Here is a 20643-nt window from a genome sequence, read left to right as displayed (position 1 = left end):
TGTGGCTTCCTAACTACCCCCTCCCTTGCTCCTCCACCTCCACCACCATCTCTCTCGCTCTCTCTCACACACACACATATGCACAAACATACACACACATGCACACAGACACGCACACTTTCTTAATCCAACCAGAGCCATGGACAGAGCTCAGTACAATTAATCCTCTCCCCACCCTCATCTGTCTGCTTCAGTCAGGAATTTCTAACCACAGTTCTGTTCTTACTTGTTTATCCCACTGCCAGCCTCAGTTTCACACGTCTGATCATTTACACTGAGTATTAGCCTGGCCCAGGCCCATAACAAACCATGCCCTTGGCTTCATACCAGCAGTTTCTGTAGCCAAAATGGGCACTGTTTTTGCTTATGCACTAAGATGTAAGAATAATAACTTAGCCCTTTCCATTCCAAGTCCCTGTTTGCATCTCCCTCTAAAAGAGCGGTTACCCAGTAAGCAAGGAGTCATCCATCATCTTGCTTTGTTTCATTTTCCCCCTCATTTCTAGGCACCAGAAAACTTCTCTGGCCCTCACTTTCTGTCTCTGCTGAACTCTTTGTACTCCTTTCTTAAGCTGCTTCTGTTGTTTTGGCTTGTTTCCATGAGTCCACACTCTGGAGTGCCTCACAGAGGTGAGAATAAGGAGGGGCAGACTGTATTTGGAATTCTCAAGTCTGAGAATTGGTAAGCCTTGGATCCGGAGAAAGCAATGACACCCCACTCCAGTACTCTTGCCTGGAAAATCCCATGGACGGAGGAGCCTGGTGGGCTGCAGTCCATGGGGTCGCTAAGCCGAACACGGCTGAGCGACTTCACTTTCACTCTTCACTTTCACGCATTGGAGAAGGGAATGGCAACCCACTCTAGTGTTCTTCCTTGGAGAATCCCAGGGACGGGGGAGCCTGGTGGGCTGCCGTCTATGGGGTCGCACAGAGACGGACACGACTGAAGCGACTTAGCAGCAGCAGCAGCAGCAAGCTTTGGATCTCGGACCAGAAGAATGCTGAAGTCTGTTCCTGTATCTCTTAGTGTATTCTTTCATTTAACTTCATTATTTCCAGAAGCCATAGATTTCCATCTGAGACTAGAAGAGCTACAGTTCAAATTGTCAGCGATCCCCAAAGCACCAAACAAGCCCCAGGCCCTATGACCTCATGATTCTGAAGGGAAAGAGTGAGAAAAGATCAGAGAATCTGAGCCAGTGCAGCCTGCCAGATGTCAGAGAGGAAGAAACACCTGCTTGAACCACATTGAAGACGAAACAAAACAGTGCTCAAATTAGAGAAAGGAGGGAAACCCTTTGTTACCACACAGGAAATGTTTGGCAACTGAATGAACTTTTGCATCAAGCTCATTTCAGTGAGGGTTACAAATATACACATCAAAAGATTTTTTTTTCAGAGAGCCCAAGAGAAAGCAGATGTTAATTAGAACGCAACTGTAGCAAGGCAGGCTGAATTTTGTCCTGCTGTTGCCTTATTAGTTCATCACATCCACTTAGTCAGCACTGCAACCTGTGCAGAAAAGACTGCAAACAGTCTGCTCTATGGAAGCCATGATCAGAGCGTGGTCCTGGGCCACGGGCATGGGCATCACAGAGGAACCTGCTAGGAATGCAGTTTCTGGGGTCCCCCACCAGCCCTGCTGAACTCGAGCCCTGAACTCGAGGGGTTTCTGGTGTAGAGCAGCCACTCACACCACCTCCATGGTTCATGGTGATTTCTCAGAAGAGCTCATCCTCTCTAAGGCTTTTGGACAAAAGAAATGGCTAGTAGATTGGTTTTATGGAGTCTGGCTTGGTCCCTTCCAAGTTAGATGTTGCTTGCATTAATATCAAAGTCCACGTGGTGTTATTTCCAGATATAGAGAGTTATTTGCTGCTGCTACTGCTGCTAAGTCGCTTCAGTCGTGTTGGACTCTCTGCGACCCCATAGATGGCAGCCCACCAGGTCCCCCATCCCTGGGATTCTCCAGGCAAGAACACTGGAGTGGGTTGCCATTTCCTTCTCCAATGCATGAAAGTGAAAAGTCAAAGTGAAGTCGCTTAGTCGTGTCTGACTCTTAGCGACCCCATGGACTGCAGCCCACCAGGCTCCTCCGTCCATGGGATCTTCCAGGCAAGAGTACTGGAGTGGGGTGCCATTGCCTCTTTTATTTAGTTACCCACAAATAACAAAAGCATTGTTTTCTTACTCCTTCCTCTTGTCTGGGTTTTTTGGAGAGAGGGAACCAGGCTAGAGAGGGAGAGACCCAGATTCCTGTCAGTTGATATGGAGCAACAGTAAAAGAAAACAGGTCTCTTGGTGGTTGCTGAACTGCCTTTATGTATTTCCCTGACCCTCAGCACAACTGACGTACCTGTCAGTTTACTTAAGAAAAGCAAAAGGGATACAGTGGAAGAACACCTGTGCTGTTTACAAGTTTTTAAAACATTTATACTCCCTACGTGATGGCAAAAGAACTCTAGGTTTCTCTTGAGACGGATTGACATTCAATGTAAATTTGATAAAGTGCGTACGACTTCTACGCCATCTACTTTTCCCCTACATACTTCACTATAATATTGCTGGAACACTCTTTACATTAGAAAAAAGACTTGAATTATGATTTTTTCAAAGACTTTTTTTCAATTAGTGAAAATCAAACACATTTGATGAGATTTAAGCTGGCATTCTAGAATGTCTAAATGTCTCTGTTTTCACAGTGGGAGACTTGTGGCTTTGGTTTCTGCCTCAGAGGTAGAGAAGTGAGGGTGAGTTTACTACACTTGAGATCTGGTACATGGCTCATTGCCCCTGACTTGAGCCCCATCTCAGCACATACAGTTTCAATATAAATGATGTTTTCCCTGTTATATGGCTCTTAATTAGAAGCCCATACATTAAATTTTTTTTTCTTGGGGTATAGTTGTTTGGCAGCATTGTGTTAGTTTCTGGTATATAGCAAAGTGAATCAGCTGTACATATACATACATCCCCTCTTTTTTGAATTTCCTTCCCATTTATGTCACCAGAGGCACTGAGTAGAGTCCCCTGTAATACAGTAGGTTCTTCTTAATTATCTGTTTTATATATAGTAGTTTGTATATGTCAATCCCAATCTCCCAATTCATCCCACCCCCTCCTCTCCCCTCTTGGTGTCCATACATTTGTTCTCTATGTCTGTGTCTCTATTTCTGCTTTGCCAGTAAGATCATCTATACCATTTTTCTAGATTCCATATGTATGCATTGTCCTGTGCTTAGTCACTCAGTTGTGTCCAACTCTTTTCAACACCATGGACTGTACCCTTCCAGGCTCCTCTGTCCATGGGGATTCTCCAGGCAAGAATACTGGAGTGGGTTGCCATGCCCTCCTCCAGGGCATCTTCCCAACTCAGACCTCCTGCATTGCAGGTGGATTCTTTACCTCATTTATATATGAGCCACCAGGCAAACCCATATATAGTATACAATATTTGATTTTCTCTTTTTGGCTTCTCTCTGTATGACAGACTCTAGGTCCATCCACATCGCTACAAATGACCTAGTTTTGCTCCTTTTCATGGCTGAGTAATATTCCATTTATATATGCACCACATCTTCTTTATCCATTCCTCTGTTGATGGGCATCTAGGTTGAGAAGCCCATACATTTTTAAGCCTTGGGCAACAGTATAGATCTTAAGCAACAATTCTTGGTAGGGGCCTGACAATGAATGAGTCATATCATACTCTATGGCCTTCCCAAATATAACTTTGCATTAAAGTGCTCTCAAGTTCCTAAACCTAAGTACATTTATCAAATATTAAACACACACACAATGATCCCTGAGGTTTCAGTTTTTGTCAGTGAAATTGGTAAGACTTTGGTTTTCTACTTTATACTTACTCTTGTGTCAGAATGTAGGTTCAATCCCTACATTCTGATCCAAGATCTCCTGGAGAGAGAAATGGCTACCCACTCCAGTATTCTTGCCTGAAAAATCCCATGGACAGACCTGGCGGGCTACAGTCCATGTAGTCTCAAAGAGTCAGACATGACTAAGAGAGACTAAGCATGTTGTCAGGAGAAAAAAAAATAGCTTTAATTTAAAAATAATAAAATTATTTGGCTTCAAAGTAACTTCCCCCAAATTTTTATTAATTTCTGAAGTGTTTTTAGCATATGTCCACAAATTATTTGATATTCCTCCTTCTTCCACCCCCCAGTGTGAACTGGAGTTAATGTCTGTCTTCAAAGAAATAAAGTAGGGAAAAGGAAGGACAGTAACCTTACGATGGTGAGTCCTGGAAGGAACCCCCTTAACCAAGCCACAGTGAGCATCACCAGTAAGAAGTCATGATGATGCCATGGTGGAAATTTCATTTCACCTCAGTTGTATTCTTCCCTGAAATCCAGAACCCTGGTCTAGACATGATAAAACGTCAGACCACACAAAATACCTGACCAGCAGTCTTCAAAAGTACCAATGTTGTAGAAAATAAGAAAAGACTGAGAAAATACCACAGGCTGGAAAAGACTGGACAACTGAATGCAATGCTGCATCCTGAACAGGATCCTGGAACAGATAAAGGACATTAATGGAAACAGCAGTGGAATGTGAATAAAATCTGACCAGATGTGAATTTCTGTGCTTTGAAAATGTATATGGGAACTCTCTGTACTGTCCGTACATTGCAAATGATTTCAAAATAAAAAGTTAAAAATATAATGAAGGCTAGGGGCATTTATAAAAACACTATGCCAACCACAACTCATGAATCTAGGCAGCTATTATGTAAGGGCATCGCAGTCTGTCCTTACAGACACAAGAGCTCTCAAAACTTCAAGTATCATTTTTCACCATCTCCCACTGGAACATCACATCCCAGGAAGACGTGAAATCTCCCTCTGTTTAAGGAACAGAGGCGCTGGAACAGGAATTCTGCTCTCAGCATTTCCAGCCTGGCTCCATTGTTGAGCCCCCCTCTCACTGACCATCCCGCTGTGGCATTCACTGCACCTTTCTGGAGGCTTCCCTAGAAAAGAAAAGGTGCATCTGAATATTCAGCCATTTTACCTCTTCCAAGCAAACTCAGCCAGACAATCTGCTTAATTCTCCGTTTGTCATAAACACATGACAAGGACATTTTAAATCCCCCTTTTTTTTCTGCTTGGTTTTGTTTTTTCCTCCCAGAATGAAAAGAGCTCTTTTACCTCTGAGGGTTTATGTTCCATTATTTCATTGGCATTGATTTCCTTGCCACAGAGCCCAGCTTATTTCAAACGCATGAAATCTGTCCTCACTACACATTGCCACTGGAGTTTATTTCCTATCCTCGTTCCCAGGCATAGCTTCTCTTTTTTGAAAAACAAAGGATCCTGCCAGTACAGCAACCTTGCTCACAACCTATTTCAGGATGACATCTGACCCGGGAGGTTTGCATTTTAGCTCAGCTCTTGCTTGTACTGTCATCACACAAGATTCCCCTCTGAGCAGAATCCCATCCCCTGTGGATTGCAGAGGGTGTCATTGAATAGACAAGATCCTCAGCGATGGACACCCGTGCAGGGCACTTTGGCTTTGGAAACCCCCGGCACTTCATCTTCATGATCGTTTGCAAATATTCACTGAGGAGACTCTGATGAGGAGGTGGTGAAAACATAGAACCGAACAAAGGAGAACCTGTTCCATACATTTGGCCATGAATGCTTACTACGTTTCTGAAGTAAGTCAGGAAGAGAGGGAAAGAGGTGAGATTAATCATGTGTTTGATTCCCTAGTCTCTAGAGATTGGAAAGCTATGGGGAAGAAAAAGGATCTGACCCTAAAAAACTGAACCCACAGGAACCTGGTGGATACACACGTGCTCCAAGGAGCTCTGACTTTTTTTTTTTTTTTTTTGGTGGAGACATTAGGATATGCTCAGAAACAGGACTCCTGAGTCATTGTGAGCTAGCCTGGGAGACGAGATCTTTGCTGACAATGTCCATTGAGCCATATACAGCTATTGAACTCCATGTCTCCAACTCAGCAAGATAGTGCCTATGATTATATAAGATGGAAACTCATTTGCTGCAAAAACAAAACAAGAACAAAACCATATTTATCTTACTTGCTTGCATGCTTAGTTTACAAATAACATTTCAACATTTCAATTACGGTGTTTTTTTTTTTTAAATTCCATCATTCAGCAAGTCAACTCTTTGTTTGCTCAAGTGCTCTTCTAGGAGTTGTTCATGTATGATCATTTTTTACAAAATTATAATCATAGCATAAACAGATTTTTGAATGTTGTTGTTTAGTTTTAAATGACAGCATTTTTCTAATCTGCTATAAAATATCCATAATTACCGTTTTTAGTAAATGTATAATATTCTATTTTGCTGGTATACTGTAATTTATTTAACTAGCCCTTCTTGTTCAGTATGAAATGTTTTCCAATATTTTGCTATTATAAACCAGAATTCAATGCATGTGGCTTTTCTCTTTTTTCTGGATAATTTATTTAGGATAATGTCCCAGAGGTTGAATTTAGATGTTAAGGGATACCTTTTAACTTTCATTTTTATAACTCATAAGTAATTTAAATTGCTCAGTCTTGTCTGACTCTTTGCGACCCCATAGACTACACAATCCATGGAATTTTCCAGGCCAGAATACTGGAGTGGTTAGCCTTTCCCTTCTCCAGGGGATCTTTCCAACTCAGGGATTGAACCCAGGTCTTCCGCATTGCAGGCAGATTCTTTACCAGCTGAGCCACAAGGGAAGCCCAACTTCTCAGCCGCATTATTTATGTGTTTCTTTGTCTAAATAATGAGTCAAGAAGTCTGGAGATAAAAGTGGAGTAGGTAGGCAGCCATGTTTCTGTTGAGCACCAGAGACATCTCCATTTGGATGTTTCATCAATATTTTAAATTCAACATTTCCACAACTGCCATTGTCCAATTCCTCCCACCTCCCCAGATGTGCTCCTCCTCCAGTGAACTCCAGCCCCATGAAGAGCATCACCATCCAGCCACTGCTGAAGCCAGAAGCCTACAAGCCATGCTTGGCTCCTTCTTTTCGGTCACCTCTCCCTCTATCTAATCACTCATGAAGTGCTGTGGGTTCTGTCTCCTGGGAATCCCCTGAACCTGGTCATTTCTTTAAATATCCACATATACTGTTCTAGTCCAAGCTCCTGTTGTCTCTCACCTGGACCACTGCACTAGCCAAGTAACTAGACCCCATACCTCTGGTCTTCTACCCTTTGACTCATTCTCATTCTTGTTGCACACAGGCAGATCTTTCTGAAGTATTTCATTCTTGTGCTTAGAATTGTTTTCCCATTTTCCTCTGTATGGTTTTAAACCCCTCATCTGGATTACTGGGGTATGTAGGATCTGACCCCCTTTCAGCCTCTCCAGTTTCATCATGAGTCATTCTCCTCTTGTTTCCTCTACACCAGCCATTCTTGTCTTATTTCTGTTCCTGAAATGTCCCTTATTCCTTCTTGCCCTGGGATTTACACACATACCTTTCTCAACTTCTGACCCCCAGCTTCTAATCCTCCTAAATCCTGCCCACCGTTTGTATCACATCTCAAACGTGTCTTCCTCAGGGAGGGCCCTGGCATCAATCACTCCCACCACCAGGACTGTCATACTCAAGCAATGTGCTCTTATAACACTCTACTCCTCTCCTCCCACCGTGTTAATCTCACCTGTTCAGTTATCAAACATCTGTCTCCTCCCCCAGTTTGTTAGCTCCACGAAGGCGAGAACTGGTTCTTGTCTTGGTCACCACCGCGTCCTCAGTGTTCAGCATGCATTTGAGGCATAGTAGGACTCAGTATGGAGAAGGCAATGGCACCCCACTCCAGTACTCTTGCCTGAAAAATCCCATGGACGGAGGAGCCTGGTAGGCTTCAGTCCCTATGGTCACGAAGAGTCAGACACGACTGAGTAACTTCACTTTCACTTTTCATTTTCATGTATTGGAGAAGGAAATGGCAACCCACTCCAGTGTTCCTGCCTGGAGAATCCCAGGGACGGGGGAGCCTGGTGGGCTGCCGTCTATGGGGTCACACAGAGTCGGACACGACTGACGCGACTTAGCAGCAGCAGCAGGCACTCAGTATATATTTGTTCAATGAATGAACAAATGAATGGATAGCCTAACCATATTCTCAGGCCCTGTTTTAAGATATTTCCCATCATGTTAAACAGGATATTCCAAGAATCCCACTCCTAAGGATATTGCTTATGATTCACACCTATGCATTTTATACTAAATGTGCACTAAGCTGTAAGAGGAATATTTTTTATTTTTCTTCTTGCAAGTGGATAGATTATTCGTACACCAGCAGACCAGTAACTAAAGGTAAGGCTAATCCTACATATTTTTTCCTCTACCCTGCTTCTCAGACTTGTCTTTTTGGAGAGGAGTGATAAAGCAGATGGATTTAGTTTTTATGTCAGTCATCATCAGCTGAGTGCAGGCTTTCTGTGTGAAAGGAAAGGCTAGCATTAAATTGATTGATGGTTCATTTTTTCCTATTTGCTCCTTGGCCGTTGGAGTGACACCAGGAAGGCTGTCTTGTTAGAGGTGTGTGAGACAATGGCTCTGACAAAGGCCGTTACACACACAGAATTCATTGCTTGTAATTGACCCCTGGAAATGAGCACATTCACACATCGTCACTTGCATGTTGAGCTGCTTGGGAAAATCTATCCTGCACTTATCCAAGGGCTATAAGAAATTAATATAAGCATGTAATCTCACAAGGAATGTTTGGAATTGTATTTCTCTAACAAATGGGAGATGACAACTAATTAGTGTGAGTGTTAATAATTTTACCTTTGAGTTGTCTTCATTTCTGGCCACACACCAGGTGTGCAAGATATGAAAATATGTGATTTCCATGCACTGCCGGGGTTGTGGGCGGCACAGGTGTTGTATCCTTGCAGTCTTCAGCCTTAGAGCCTATTGCTGTTATCACTTCCCTTATTAAAACATCCATGCTTTCTGCCCTAGAAGGTGAAGCTCCAGGCAGAAAGAAAGAATTCACCAAGTGGACCCAATATTGTCTACCAGGGTTTATGTCCCCCCTGGGACTTGCTCACAGAAAATTGCCCTGCCACCAGCCTGCCACCGGAAGTGGCTGCACCCTCTTGAATGCTCCTGCACCGGTGGGGACAAAATCTCCTGCCTCTGGCTGTCCTTAGCACAGCTAGGCCTGGCTGGGCCTGTCCAAAAAAAAAAAAATTTTTTTAAGTACAAAAGGAGCACGCAGGAGGGATAAACAATGAAAAGCAAGAATGATAAAATGTCCTGCTTAGAAAGTACAGATTTCTGAGCCTGTCTCGGCCACCTTGCTCTGGAGGCTCGAGGGCCCTTCTCTTTCTGTCATTTTCTCCTAAGGATGATATTGTGCTTTCACCTGAAAAGGGAGTGGTGCACCCAACTTCCTGGCTTCTCAGAAGCAGTGTCCCTAGCTAGAGATGAGCCTCCATCCACAGTCTGAGTTCTCCCTTTGTTCCTCCCTTGCAGACAATGTCAACCATCTCATCCTTCTCCTTCCAGCAGGAAATGTGAGTATATGAATAAGACCAACCATTTTTGGGGGATTCTGTTTCTGGGTCCAGCATCATGATAAGTTTCTCAGGGTGAGAGGCAGGGGTACAGCAGAGAGGTAATAGGGGAGAGCTTGTTTTGTGACCTACAGGAAAGTGAAAATTCGCAAGAAATGTGGTGCAATTCTGTGGGAGTCGTTAGTAACCAGGTCTCGTGTTTCTCTCTTCCTCTCCTTTTCCCTCATTTTCTTTTTCTTTCTTCTCTCTTTCTCCCCATCTATCTACCTATCATCAGAACTGCTAATGGGAATGGATACTGATCCAAATGTGACAGTCAGATCATGCCAAACCTACTGGCCTGCTGGAGGGAAACAGTCTAGACCAGCACTGTCCCAATAGGACTCACTGTGATAAGGGAAACAATCTGTATTCAATGATGCTGCCCAAGATGGTAACCACCAGGCTCATGTGGCTACTGAGCGCTTGAAATGTGTAACTAAGAAAGCAAATTCTAAATTTCATTTCCTTTTAGTGAAACTGAAATAGGCACACATGGCTGGTAGCTAATGTTTTAGTGCAGCTCAAGAGGCTAAATGTGGCAGGGACCCAACGGAAAGTAAGTCCAGCATCTCTGCCACCTAAGTGTAGCCCCACAGCCGCCACCCTGCTTGTCAAGCCATCTGACCAGTGAGAGACCCTTCAGGACCCCCGTGTACATCGTGAGACCCACACACCCCCTTGGTGATGTGCTCCCACAGCACTCTGTGGTATTCTCCTCTGGGGCACTTTTCACAGCTGGACTTTAGAAACTCTGTGAGGTTCATTCATTATTTGTTTACTAAATAAGTATTTATCAAGCATCTACACCGACTGTCCCACGCATGGTTTCAGGCATTGGGAGCCCAAAGTGAACACTGCAGGCCAAGTCCCTGCTCTCAGGAGCCTGCTTTCTAATTGGCAGAGTCAGACTGTAAAGAAGAAATACATGTATTTACTTATAACTTAATCGATTCCAAGGGTTTTAAGAGTTCTGTGCCTGGAGCCGGGGATGAAAACCATGTATACATTAGTGACATTACAATATCATTACCTCAGTGTAAAGTGAAAGTGAAGTTGCTCAGTCGTGTCTGACTCTTTGGAACCCTATGGACTGTAGCCCACCAGGCTCCTCCGTCCATGGAATTCTCAAGGCAAGAATGCTGGAGTGAGTTGCCATTTCCTTCTCCAGGGCATCTTTCCGACCCGGGGATAGAATCCGGGTCTCCTGCATCACAAGCAGATTCTTTACTGTCTGAGCTACCAAGGAAGCCCCAGTAATCAATAAATATCTGTGGAATAAATGATTTTCAGGTGAGCGCAGGGGCAGGGGGGCCTTTGCACCTTCTAGTCCACCCTCTGTATGCACTGTTGCCTTCCCATTGACCTTGCCTCTCAGTCAGATTGTGTGGGCAGTTGGCCCTGCACCTGGTTGATTGCACGGTGGAACACTGTCATGAGGAAGCAAAAGGAGGCACACAGAGGAGGCGGCGTCAGGGCTCACGCTGACCACGGAGCTCCCCAGGGAAATGGATGCTGACAGCTTGGGGAAGTAGAGGCCAGGGAAGCAACGTAAGAACTCGCTCTGCATTTCTGTAGCAACACTGATAGGATGGTTTTCCTAGTGGCTTGGAGGTAAAGCATCCGCATGCAGTGCAGGAGCCAGAGGAGACATGGGTTTGCTCCCTGGGTTAGGAGGATCCCCTGGAGTAGAGCATGACAACCCACTCCAGTATTCTTGCCTGGGAATTCCCATGGACAGAGGAGCCTGGAGGGCTACAGTCCAGGGGGTCACAAAAGAGTTGAATATGACTTGGTGATTAAACAACCAACCCTATCCAGCCACAAGGAGAAAGGTCAGGTATGTTCCTGCCTCCCATTCCCTCTTGTCTTCCTCCCGGGCATGACAACGTCTTCAGCGTGCCTGGGTCTAGAAGGTAATGGGGAGACCTCACGTGGCGGTAAGATCTTTCCATCCTCTGGTTCAGGAAGGATGGAGGGGGGGCACCCTTTTCCCAGGAGCCTGAGGCAAGCACAAGATTGAGAAGGCAGAGCTGTAGTTACCCTGCCTGGCCTCTCCCTCCTCCAGGAAGAACAAGGTGTTGCAGGTTCTGTTCCCACTCCACTTCCACCCTGACTCTGTCAGCAGCTGTCCACTGGCAGAAGGGTCAGTTCCAGAGGCCAGGCCCAAGGCCCACAGGTGACTGTAGAGTGCAGCGATGCATGCTGATTAAACAACAGATTTCAGGGCCATCCCCAACCTGCAAGGGGTCCGTGAGTTTACTAGTTATCTGGAGATCATAATGACCCCAAGAGGTCTGCACAAATGACCCTCTCTCTGCCACCCCACTCCCAACCAGAAGCAACCAGAGAGTAAGACATGACTTCCCATGGGACAAAGGTGAATTTGAGACATGCAAGACCAGACAGACCCTGGGGAAGTGTCCTCATCACTCCTGCTCAGGGCTTGTCCTTCAGCCTAAGCTTGGCCCCTGGACTGAGAAGTTCCCAGGCTGCAGTACAGGGAGGAGGGCGAGGGGATGCTGAGATGGAAGCAAGGCTGGAGTGTTGAAGAGGAGCCAATAATGGAGGTGCCTGGATGCCCTGCGGGGAGAGTCTCCCTAGAGCCTTGTGGCTCTCAAAGAAAATCCAGCAAAAAGCAGTGTTTAAAGTTCCCCTTTCTCCTAAGTTTTCACCTACCCTGTAGCTCTCATGGACCGCCCCCTGCCCCATGGCCTCACTGCACCCTGCCATGTGGCCTCCAATCCTCTCCTGTGCTTTGCACCTACTGCCCAGCTGAGTGATTATCAACAGCTTTAGGGTCCCCAAAGGGAGGCTCATCTTCCATTTTATCTCTGTTTCTAGAACCTGCTGCATCATCATGGTGGAGGCCCAGAGCTGGTACCCACACCTGGGGAAGCAGACCAGGTGGAAAGGAAGAGGATGCTGAGGATGGATTGTGAAGCATCCTTCTCTCTTGCTGGAGCCCCACCACCTCAGTTCTCACCACATGCCCTCTTGTGGGTGCTGAAACCAGGATGAAGATGGAGTGTGGTGGAAGACACACCCCTTCTCTGTGGGCTGGGCCTCCTCTCAACCCAGATCCCGGACCCCCTTAGCCTCCGACCTTCAGACATCCGATGAGTCCCTGACTTCAGGACCTGCAGGGTGATGCTCCTCCCTGTGGAAGAAAGGGTCCAGGGAGGAGCTGGGAGGAGACAGAAACTCAGCTCAACTGGGTGTCAAGGTCAGGGGCCCCACCTCTCCTCATATTAAGGAGGACACTCTGTAAGCAGAGGAGGGAAGCCAGCCAAGTGACCCTCGAGTGGAAATCAGAGCAGAAATCTTTTGCCACACAATCCCCATGGGAAATAGGACAAAATTAGTAACGGGAATGAGGTCTCCCTCAGAGGATGTGAGAATCACTGACTTGAAAATAACCGCAAGGTCATCTAGTCCAGCTGCCACCAGCTGCCCGAAGTTTTCCAACAGATTTTTGGACAAGCAGGCATCAAGCCTCACACAGCAGCGTGGTGCTTTGATTTCCAGCAGAGACCCTCGGTGAGCCAAGATTCCTTTACTCTGGGCTATGTATTTGGCTGCTTTAGTGAACCAGCCTTAAAACATTCCCCAGGACAGGTCATTCTTTTGTTGTTATGGGCTATTATTCCTGTGAAAGCTCTGAGATCATGATTTCAGAACTGGAAGGAACCTAGTCATTTAATCCAGCCTCCTCATTTGGCTTATGAAAACTAAAAGGAGCCTTGAGCCTTGGGCTAGAATTCAGACAGCATCCCCACTGTTGTCCCCCAGCACATCCTCTGAGGTTGCAGCCTCTAGCCCTAGGACCCTCGTGGCAGGACTCAGTGGACTCCCTGTCTTCTGTTACCTGATCCCCTGCAACCCTGGTCCTGCTGACGCTTCCCTTGTCTTCAAAACCCTCCTCTCTTGGTCTTTGCATCAGCCTTCCTGGTGTCCACTCACCTTTTCAGTCTTCTCAGTTGGACGTTTCTCTACCTGCCCTGTAAATAAATGCAGGTATTCCCTACAGCACACACTGGGCCCAGCTCTCTCACTCCAAATATTCTGTTAGTTACAGTCACCTCCTGTGTATGGATAATTTACCAATATCCATCTTCAACCCACAGCTCTCTCCCCAGCTAGTACTTTATAGCTAAAGATCCAGCTATTGACTGATCATCTCCTTGTCAGTGTCTCATAAGCATCTTCACTCAGTATGTTAAAGAATGAATGTAATTCACTATCTGCTCCCTCCAACCCTGTTCCACTCCTGCATTCCCTACCTCCCCAAAACATCCCTCTATCATAATACTCAAACCCAGGAGTTATTCTAGACTCCTCTGTTTCCCTCAACTCCTTCCTCCAGTCTGTGCCTACCAGGAAGAAATGATGGAAGGAGTATAGCAAACAATCGCACCAGGATTGAGGAAGGTGGCCTTGCCTCCCAAACTCAAGGGATGTCAAGAATGAAACAAAGAGCAGACTCCTGGTAAGATCAGCAGACATACCTGTGCCCATCATGAGTGGGAGAGCCATGGCTTCAGTCTATCCTTAGATGCTTTCCAAAATTCACCTCATTAACATAAACCCAGGTATGAGGTAAAGGGGCTTGTTATGAATAACAGGACATCTGTTTCACTTATATGGCTCTGAAGAGACTTCAGGAACTGAAGACAAGAAATCAAATATTACAACAAAAGATGCTCCCATTCCCCTTACTGCTCAGAAAGTTCCAGAGGTTTTGGAAGCTGTGAGCCAGGTACCATGGAACCAGTATCTGTGAGAAATACATTTTGGTCATCTGAATGACCAAATACATATTTTTATAAATCACAATATCTCAAGCTGCTGAGTCTATGCAGCCACTCCCTGATCACTGCCTCCTCCAAACATTTTTCAGCCACTTAAGCTTTATTCACTTTAAAAATAATGTGCTCATATGGGCAGCTTTGCTGCAATACCTGTGCCTTTCACAGCTATTATGCATTCTTATCTACCTTCGGCTTCTATGTCCTCACCTTCTCTTCTCTCATCACTGCTTTATTTATCTTAGGCTTCCTGAAACTGCTCTCACCAGTGGCCTCCATGCTCCTAATTAATTCCAGTGTATACTTTTAGCCCCTGCCTTGCTTGATCTCTTAATAGTTGGCACAGCTGGCCATACCCTCCTCTGTACCTTTGGCCTGCTTGACACAATGATTTTTCTCCTAACTTCATGGTAAGCTCTTTTGCCTACGTGACTGAGGCCTTGAAACACTGGAGTCAGGTGGCATTCTGCCCCAGCCCTCCTTCCTTATTCATCCTCAAGTCTTTCCTTGTGACCCCATCCACCCAGGGACTTGGATCACCATCTGCTGTAAACTAATGGCTCTTTAATCTGTGGCACCTGCTCAGACTTGCTCCTAAGCAGAACTATCACCACGGGGATGTTGCCTGTGTATACGTGACACTCAGCGTGTCAGACGCTGACTCAGAGCCTGCTCCCCACTCTCACCCTCACCATCACATCACTCAGCATCCCAAACCCCACTTATTCCAACAAGCCTCCCAGAAATGGCATACACCGGCTATTCAAGGCAGACACTGAAGTTCATTTTTTACCCCTCTCACTTCCTAACCACCCAAATCCTATGCAAACAGGCTCTAAGTTCATGTCCTTCCTTCTAATGCAGGCTGCCCCAGGCTGTGACCATCATTTCTCAGCGGCACTCCAGAACACACCTCTCATCACATCTCCCGGTGTCCACTCTTGGCCCCTTCCAATCCATCCTCACACTGCAGCCAGAGAGGACTTTACAAAATGCACACAGGGCTGGGTCACTTAACTGCATAAAAGCCTTCGATGGTTCCCATGGTTCAGATAATGCTCCAAACCTCAACATGGCTTGATTTCTGTCCCACAATGGCACTTCTCAGACCCATCTTGCCAGCTTAATTAAACATTTTCACTTCTTCAAGTGCTTCAGCTCTTTCTAGTGTCTAATTAATTAATTTATATGCATTGACCATTAGACTTAAAGATCCACAAGGTCATGAGTCTGTCTGTTTTGTTCACCACAATATATGTAGCAATAAGCACAGTGCCTGACACCTATTTGGGAAAATATATGATTTATTCATTCAGAAAATAGTCTTTAAGTGCCTAATGTGTGTCAAGTTTTATTATTGGCTCTTTGTGATATGGAAATAATATTTTTTTAAAAAGGGACAAAGTATATTCTTTATATGCAGTATATATACTGTATATTCTAGTAGAGAGAGACAGAATAAACACAGTGAGAAAAGTATATATCTGATGGTGATAAATGCCATAGGAAAAAAAAATAAGTGGGGAAGGAGAAGGGAAAGAGAAAGAAAAGAAGAGACAGGGAATGAAAGAAAGGAGAGAGGGATGGGGAGGGAGGGGGAGAACCAAGTGGGTATTTGGAGGATGAATGCTGCAGCAATGGGAGCAGGCAAGTTCAAATGTCCTGGATGGGCATACACCTTAAGAGTTCATGGGCCAAAAAGAAGGTCTGTGTGGCTGGAGTGGAAAGAGCCAGAGGAGAGCAGTGAAAGATGAGTGCAGAGACACAAGAGACTCCATCATGCAGGGCTGGACAGCCTGAGGAAGCTCCATGGAGGTACCTAACGTGGAGCCACTGGGGTACCTTCAGTGAAAGTAAAAGTGAAGTCACTTAGTCATGTCCGACTCTTTGGGACCCCATGGACTATAGCCCACCGGGCTCCTCCATCCATGGAATTTTCCAGGCAAGAGTACTGGAATGGGTTGCCATTTCCTTCTTCAGGGGATCTTCCTGACCCAGGGATTGAACCTGGGTCTCCCACATTGCAGGCAAACACTTTACCATCTGAGCCACCAGGGAAGTACCTTCAGTAGAGGAGCACTAAGGTGGGACAGGGCTTCCAGCAGTCTTACTCAAGATGCTCTGTTGGTAATAGACTGAATGGGAGTAAAGATGGGAGCAAGAGTGCCAGGGAGGAGACTCCTGACAGCATCTGGATGATAAACTATGACAGCTCCAACCAGGGTGGTAGCAGAGAGGTTGAATGCCATACAGATTTTGAAGATAGAATTGACAAGGTTTACTAATGAGTGGATGTTGCATATGAGGGGAAGAGGAATCGAGAATGATTCTCATGGGTTTTGGCTTGAGCAAATGAAAAGGTAGGATGGCCACTAAGATGGGGAAGACTGTGGAAGTTGTAGGTTTGAACATATTAATTTTAAGCAACCTATTAGACAATTGAGACATTTTGTGCTGATCAGAGTTACATTTTTTTTTAATTAAAATATCACTTGTCAAAATGCCTCATACCTTTTAGCATGAGTCTCATATTTTTCAAGCCCAAGGCTCTGGCCCTATCCCAGACTTTATAGATGTCGTAAAGCTGTTCTAAGGGGATACATTATTTTGGTACCGTCTGTGATGCCAGATCTCCAGAAGTGCTTCTGTCTAGATATTTACTCTGAGCATCGTTTTAAAAATTTAATAAACAAAACATTCCTGGGTGTGCAGAAGGACTGGAGCTACTCTTCTCTCTAAAGCTTCCCAAACTCAGAGGTATTAGATGAGGTTTTCTTGGCCAAACCATGTGCCAGGTCCTCTGATAAACCATCTGCTAGGACTCTGTCCTTCCCTCACACTGAGCCAAGTGCTCCAGATGGGGTTGTGAAAGCACGCTAGTCTGGATAACGAAGGCGAAGTGAGAACCATGGGCATGTTTTCAAATCATTGCGCCTGGGCCATCAAGGACATCCTCAGATAATGTCCTTTCAGGCCTGCCTGGAGTGGTCAGATCACTGCTGGCCCAAGGATGGAATATTTAAGCCCAGCAAGCCCCTAAAAGAGCCTCTGTGGGTAAATTGGGGGCAGATGTTGCCCCCATGAGTAAAGTGAAAAAAAAGATCACAGAACTCCAACCTGCTGAAAGACAAACATTTTACCTCAAATCTACAATATTAAATGACTAGAGAGAACTTTCTTTTCTTAAAATAACTTGCTTGCGAAGGAAAAAGATGTGCACAGTTCTCAGACTCAAAAGTGCATCCAAGGAAAAAAGCCAAGTTCTACAGACAGTGCATAATCCACCTGCAGCCTCTTGTGACAGGCCTTCGGCGATTAAAATTTTAGTGTCTCTATTTGGAATGGGTTTTCCCATCTCAAAGAACTCAAGCAGCAAGGGGTCCAGCTGAATTCCTAGGTTGGTTCTAGACAGTGCCTCTTTTGCTGTTCTCATATCGAATGGAGGAACAGGAGGAACCTGATGACTGATTTAAGTGTGTGTATTCAGTGGCTCAGTAGTGTCCAACTCCTTGCAACCCCATGGACTGTAACCCACCAGGCTCCTCTGTCCATGGGATTTCCCAGGCAAGAATACTGGAGCAGGTTCCCATTTCCTTTGCCAGAGGATCTTCCTGACCCAGGGATTGAACTCACGTCTTCTATGTCTTCTGCTTGGCAGGCAGATTCTTTACTGCTGAGCCACCAGGGAAGCCCGCCCAGTGTAGGAGTGGCCATCGAATGACAAGCCTGGTTTCTCTAAGAATTAGTTCACAAGACTGATTAGCAACAAGATTTCCAAACCCTTCAGAGGAAAAGGCAACAGCAATGAAATGAGGATAAAGCTCTTCAAAGGGTGGCTTTGAAGATGATAACGTGCATTTGAACATTTAGGATCACTATAAGTTTACTGTTGAAAACTTCTTTCATTTAGAATAGTTAAGTAATGCACTGGGTAAATAAGAATAGCTGGAGTGATTTTTATTAGTAAATGTATTAAATAACATGATACTCTCTTCTACTTAAATCTCAAAAATCAGTGTAAATAGTTCAGGTAGATTCTGTTTTCATCAGTATCTAGGAGTTCAAGTGGGGAGCCCTCTAGAGCAATGCATAAGAATATCAGAGGGAGTAGTTACTTGTAGAAACCATGCTTGTCTCTCCCAGCCTGGAAACTGATCCGCTGCAAGTATAAGGCCCATACCTCTATACCCATAAAGATACCCAGGGGAGCATGGGGATGCTGCAGCTTCACTGGTGCAGATAAATGTTTTGAATGAATCGATGCATATTCACCATGAAGTACATTTGTAAATTTGTCTGTGATGGTAGGTGGCAATGACCCTGTCCTAAAAATCACTCTGGAATCATGCCCACAACACTGACATGCTAATCATGTGTTTTGGGGTCTAACCAGAGAGGCAGCAGGGCATGAGATTACAGGAGGCTGGGGTCCTGGCTGGGTCACTTGCTAGCTGTGTGACCTTGAGCAAGTGAAGAAAACTTTATGTACCTGATCTATTCACTTATAAAGTGAAGAGTAGTAATTGTATAGCTCTTGGAGGAAAGTAAAGATGGAATGGTTAGTATGTACAGAGCATTTTCTCCAGTTCCCAGCCCATAACAAGGGCTGTATAGTGTTTGCTATCTCAATATCCCTGTCATTGTTGAGGATTCTATACCGACTCTGGCAAGAAATGGATTAAAAGGATGCAGGCAAACAAGTTGCCAACAGTGTCCCATATCCTCAAATGATGTCACCAGAGGATACAGGAACCAGGGCAGAACAGGAAGTCACAGAGCGCAGCTTGGGCACTTTTAGACTCTGCTGTGCAGGGGGAATGAACTGGCCGAGCTTTGTGGCTAGAGAACAAAGAGGGAGTCCAGAGGGCTTTTTGTCTTTTACAGAAGCTGAAACATGGCAGTATCATTCTCTCTTCCAGCATCCTCCACCAAAAAAGAAAACAACTCTAAGGATTTGTGGCACCAATGTGTAAAGTGTAGAAAAACATGAAATTCTCAGCTTTTTCTTAATCTGCTGATGTTCAGGACAAATATAACCCATTTAAAGATTTTGCATTTTAATGATCTTAGTAGCTTGAGCCATATAAAATTGCTGATTTGTGGATCAAAGAAGATAAACTATCAGCAGTTTTCATACGGGTCAATTCATAATATGCCCAGGACATTGCTATTCTGTGCAGTACACTTTAATTGTTATTTTTTATGCTTTGTACTCAAGGGAAAATTTATTAAAGGGCATGTTTACAAAGATGTATAAGAAATAAAAACATTTCAGGGCTGACCTTTGGCTACGTAAAGATTGAGTTTGCATAAAACTTCCAACCATTTTGTCTAGCTAATACCTGAAACTTCTAAAATTGGAAGGGACTTTAGGGAATGAAAACCTTTTCTAAACATTTTTTTTAATGAAGAAACTGAGGTCTGGGACTTCCCTGGTGGTCCAGTGGTTATGTGGGTTCAGTTCCTGTTTGGGGAACTAAGATCCTGCATGCCTCATGGCATGGCCAAAAAAGAAAAGGGGAAAAAAAAAAAAAAAGCAGGTATAGAGAGGATTTTCTCTTGTGAGAAAACTGAATCTCTGTTGTCTGAGAATTTGTCAGGATGTGTTCATAAAGAAGCCACATTCATGGTGTGGATAATACAGGTCTGAGCAGATTTGCTCTGACCCACCTTCTTCTTAGCCAGGTTCCTGATTCTGGGTATGATAAAGCTTGGGAGAAAAATCCTTCTGTATCTAAGAATTCTCTGACCCCCTAAATCAAGTGATACTGCCAAGTTACAATCAAGTTACAATGTCCAGGAAAGAAATATTAAAAAAGAAGGTGTCGGGGCATCTACCTTGCTTCCATATTAGGTACCTGATGTTACCGCTGCTTTACTGGAAACAGGTTCAGAGAAGCTGCCTGCACCCACACTGTCCGTATTCAGTTCAGTTCAGTCGCTCAGTCATGTCCGCATGCGACCCCATGGACCGCAGCACGCCAGGCCTCCTGTCCATCACCAACTCCCGGAGTTTACTCAAACTCCATTGAGCCCGTGATGCCATCCAGCCATCTCATCCTCTGTCATACTCTTCTCCTCCCGCTTTCAATCTTTCCCAGCATCAGGGTCTTTTCAAATGAGTCAGTTATTCATATCAGGTGGCCAAAGTATTGGAGTTTCAGCTTCAGCATCAGTCCTTCCAATGAATATTCAGGACTAATTTCCTTTAGGATGGACTGGTTGGCTTTCCTTGCAGTCCAAGGGACTCTCAAGAGTCTTCT

The sequence above is a fragment of the Bubalus kerabau genome, chromosome 6, assembly GCF_029407905.1.
Source record: "Bubalus kerabau isolate K-KA32 ecotype Philippines breed swamp buffalo chromosome 6, PCC_UOA_SB_1v2, whole genome shotgun sequence".
Classification (NCBI taxonomy): Eukaryota; Metazoa; Chordata; class Mammalia; order Artiodactyla; family Bovidae; genus Bubalus; species Bubalus kerabau.
The sequence above is the reverse complement of the archived record's forward strand: the minus strand, read 5'-3'. Positions refer to the sequence as shown.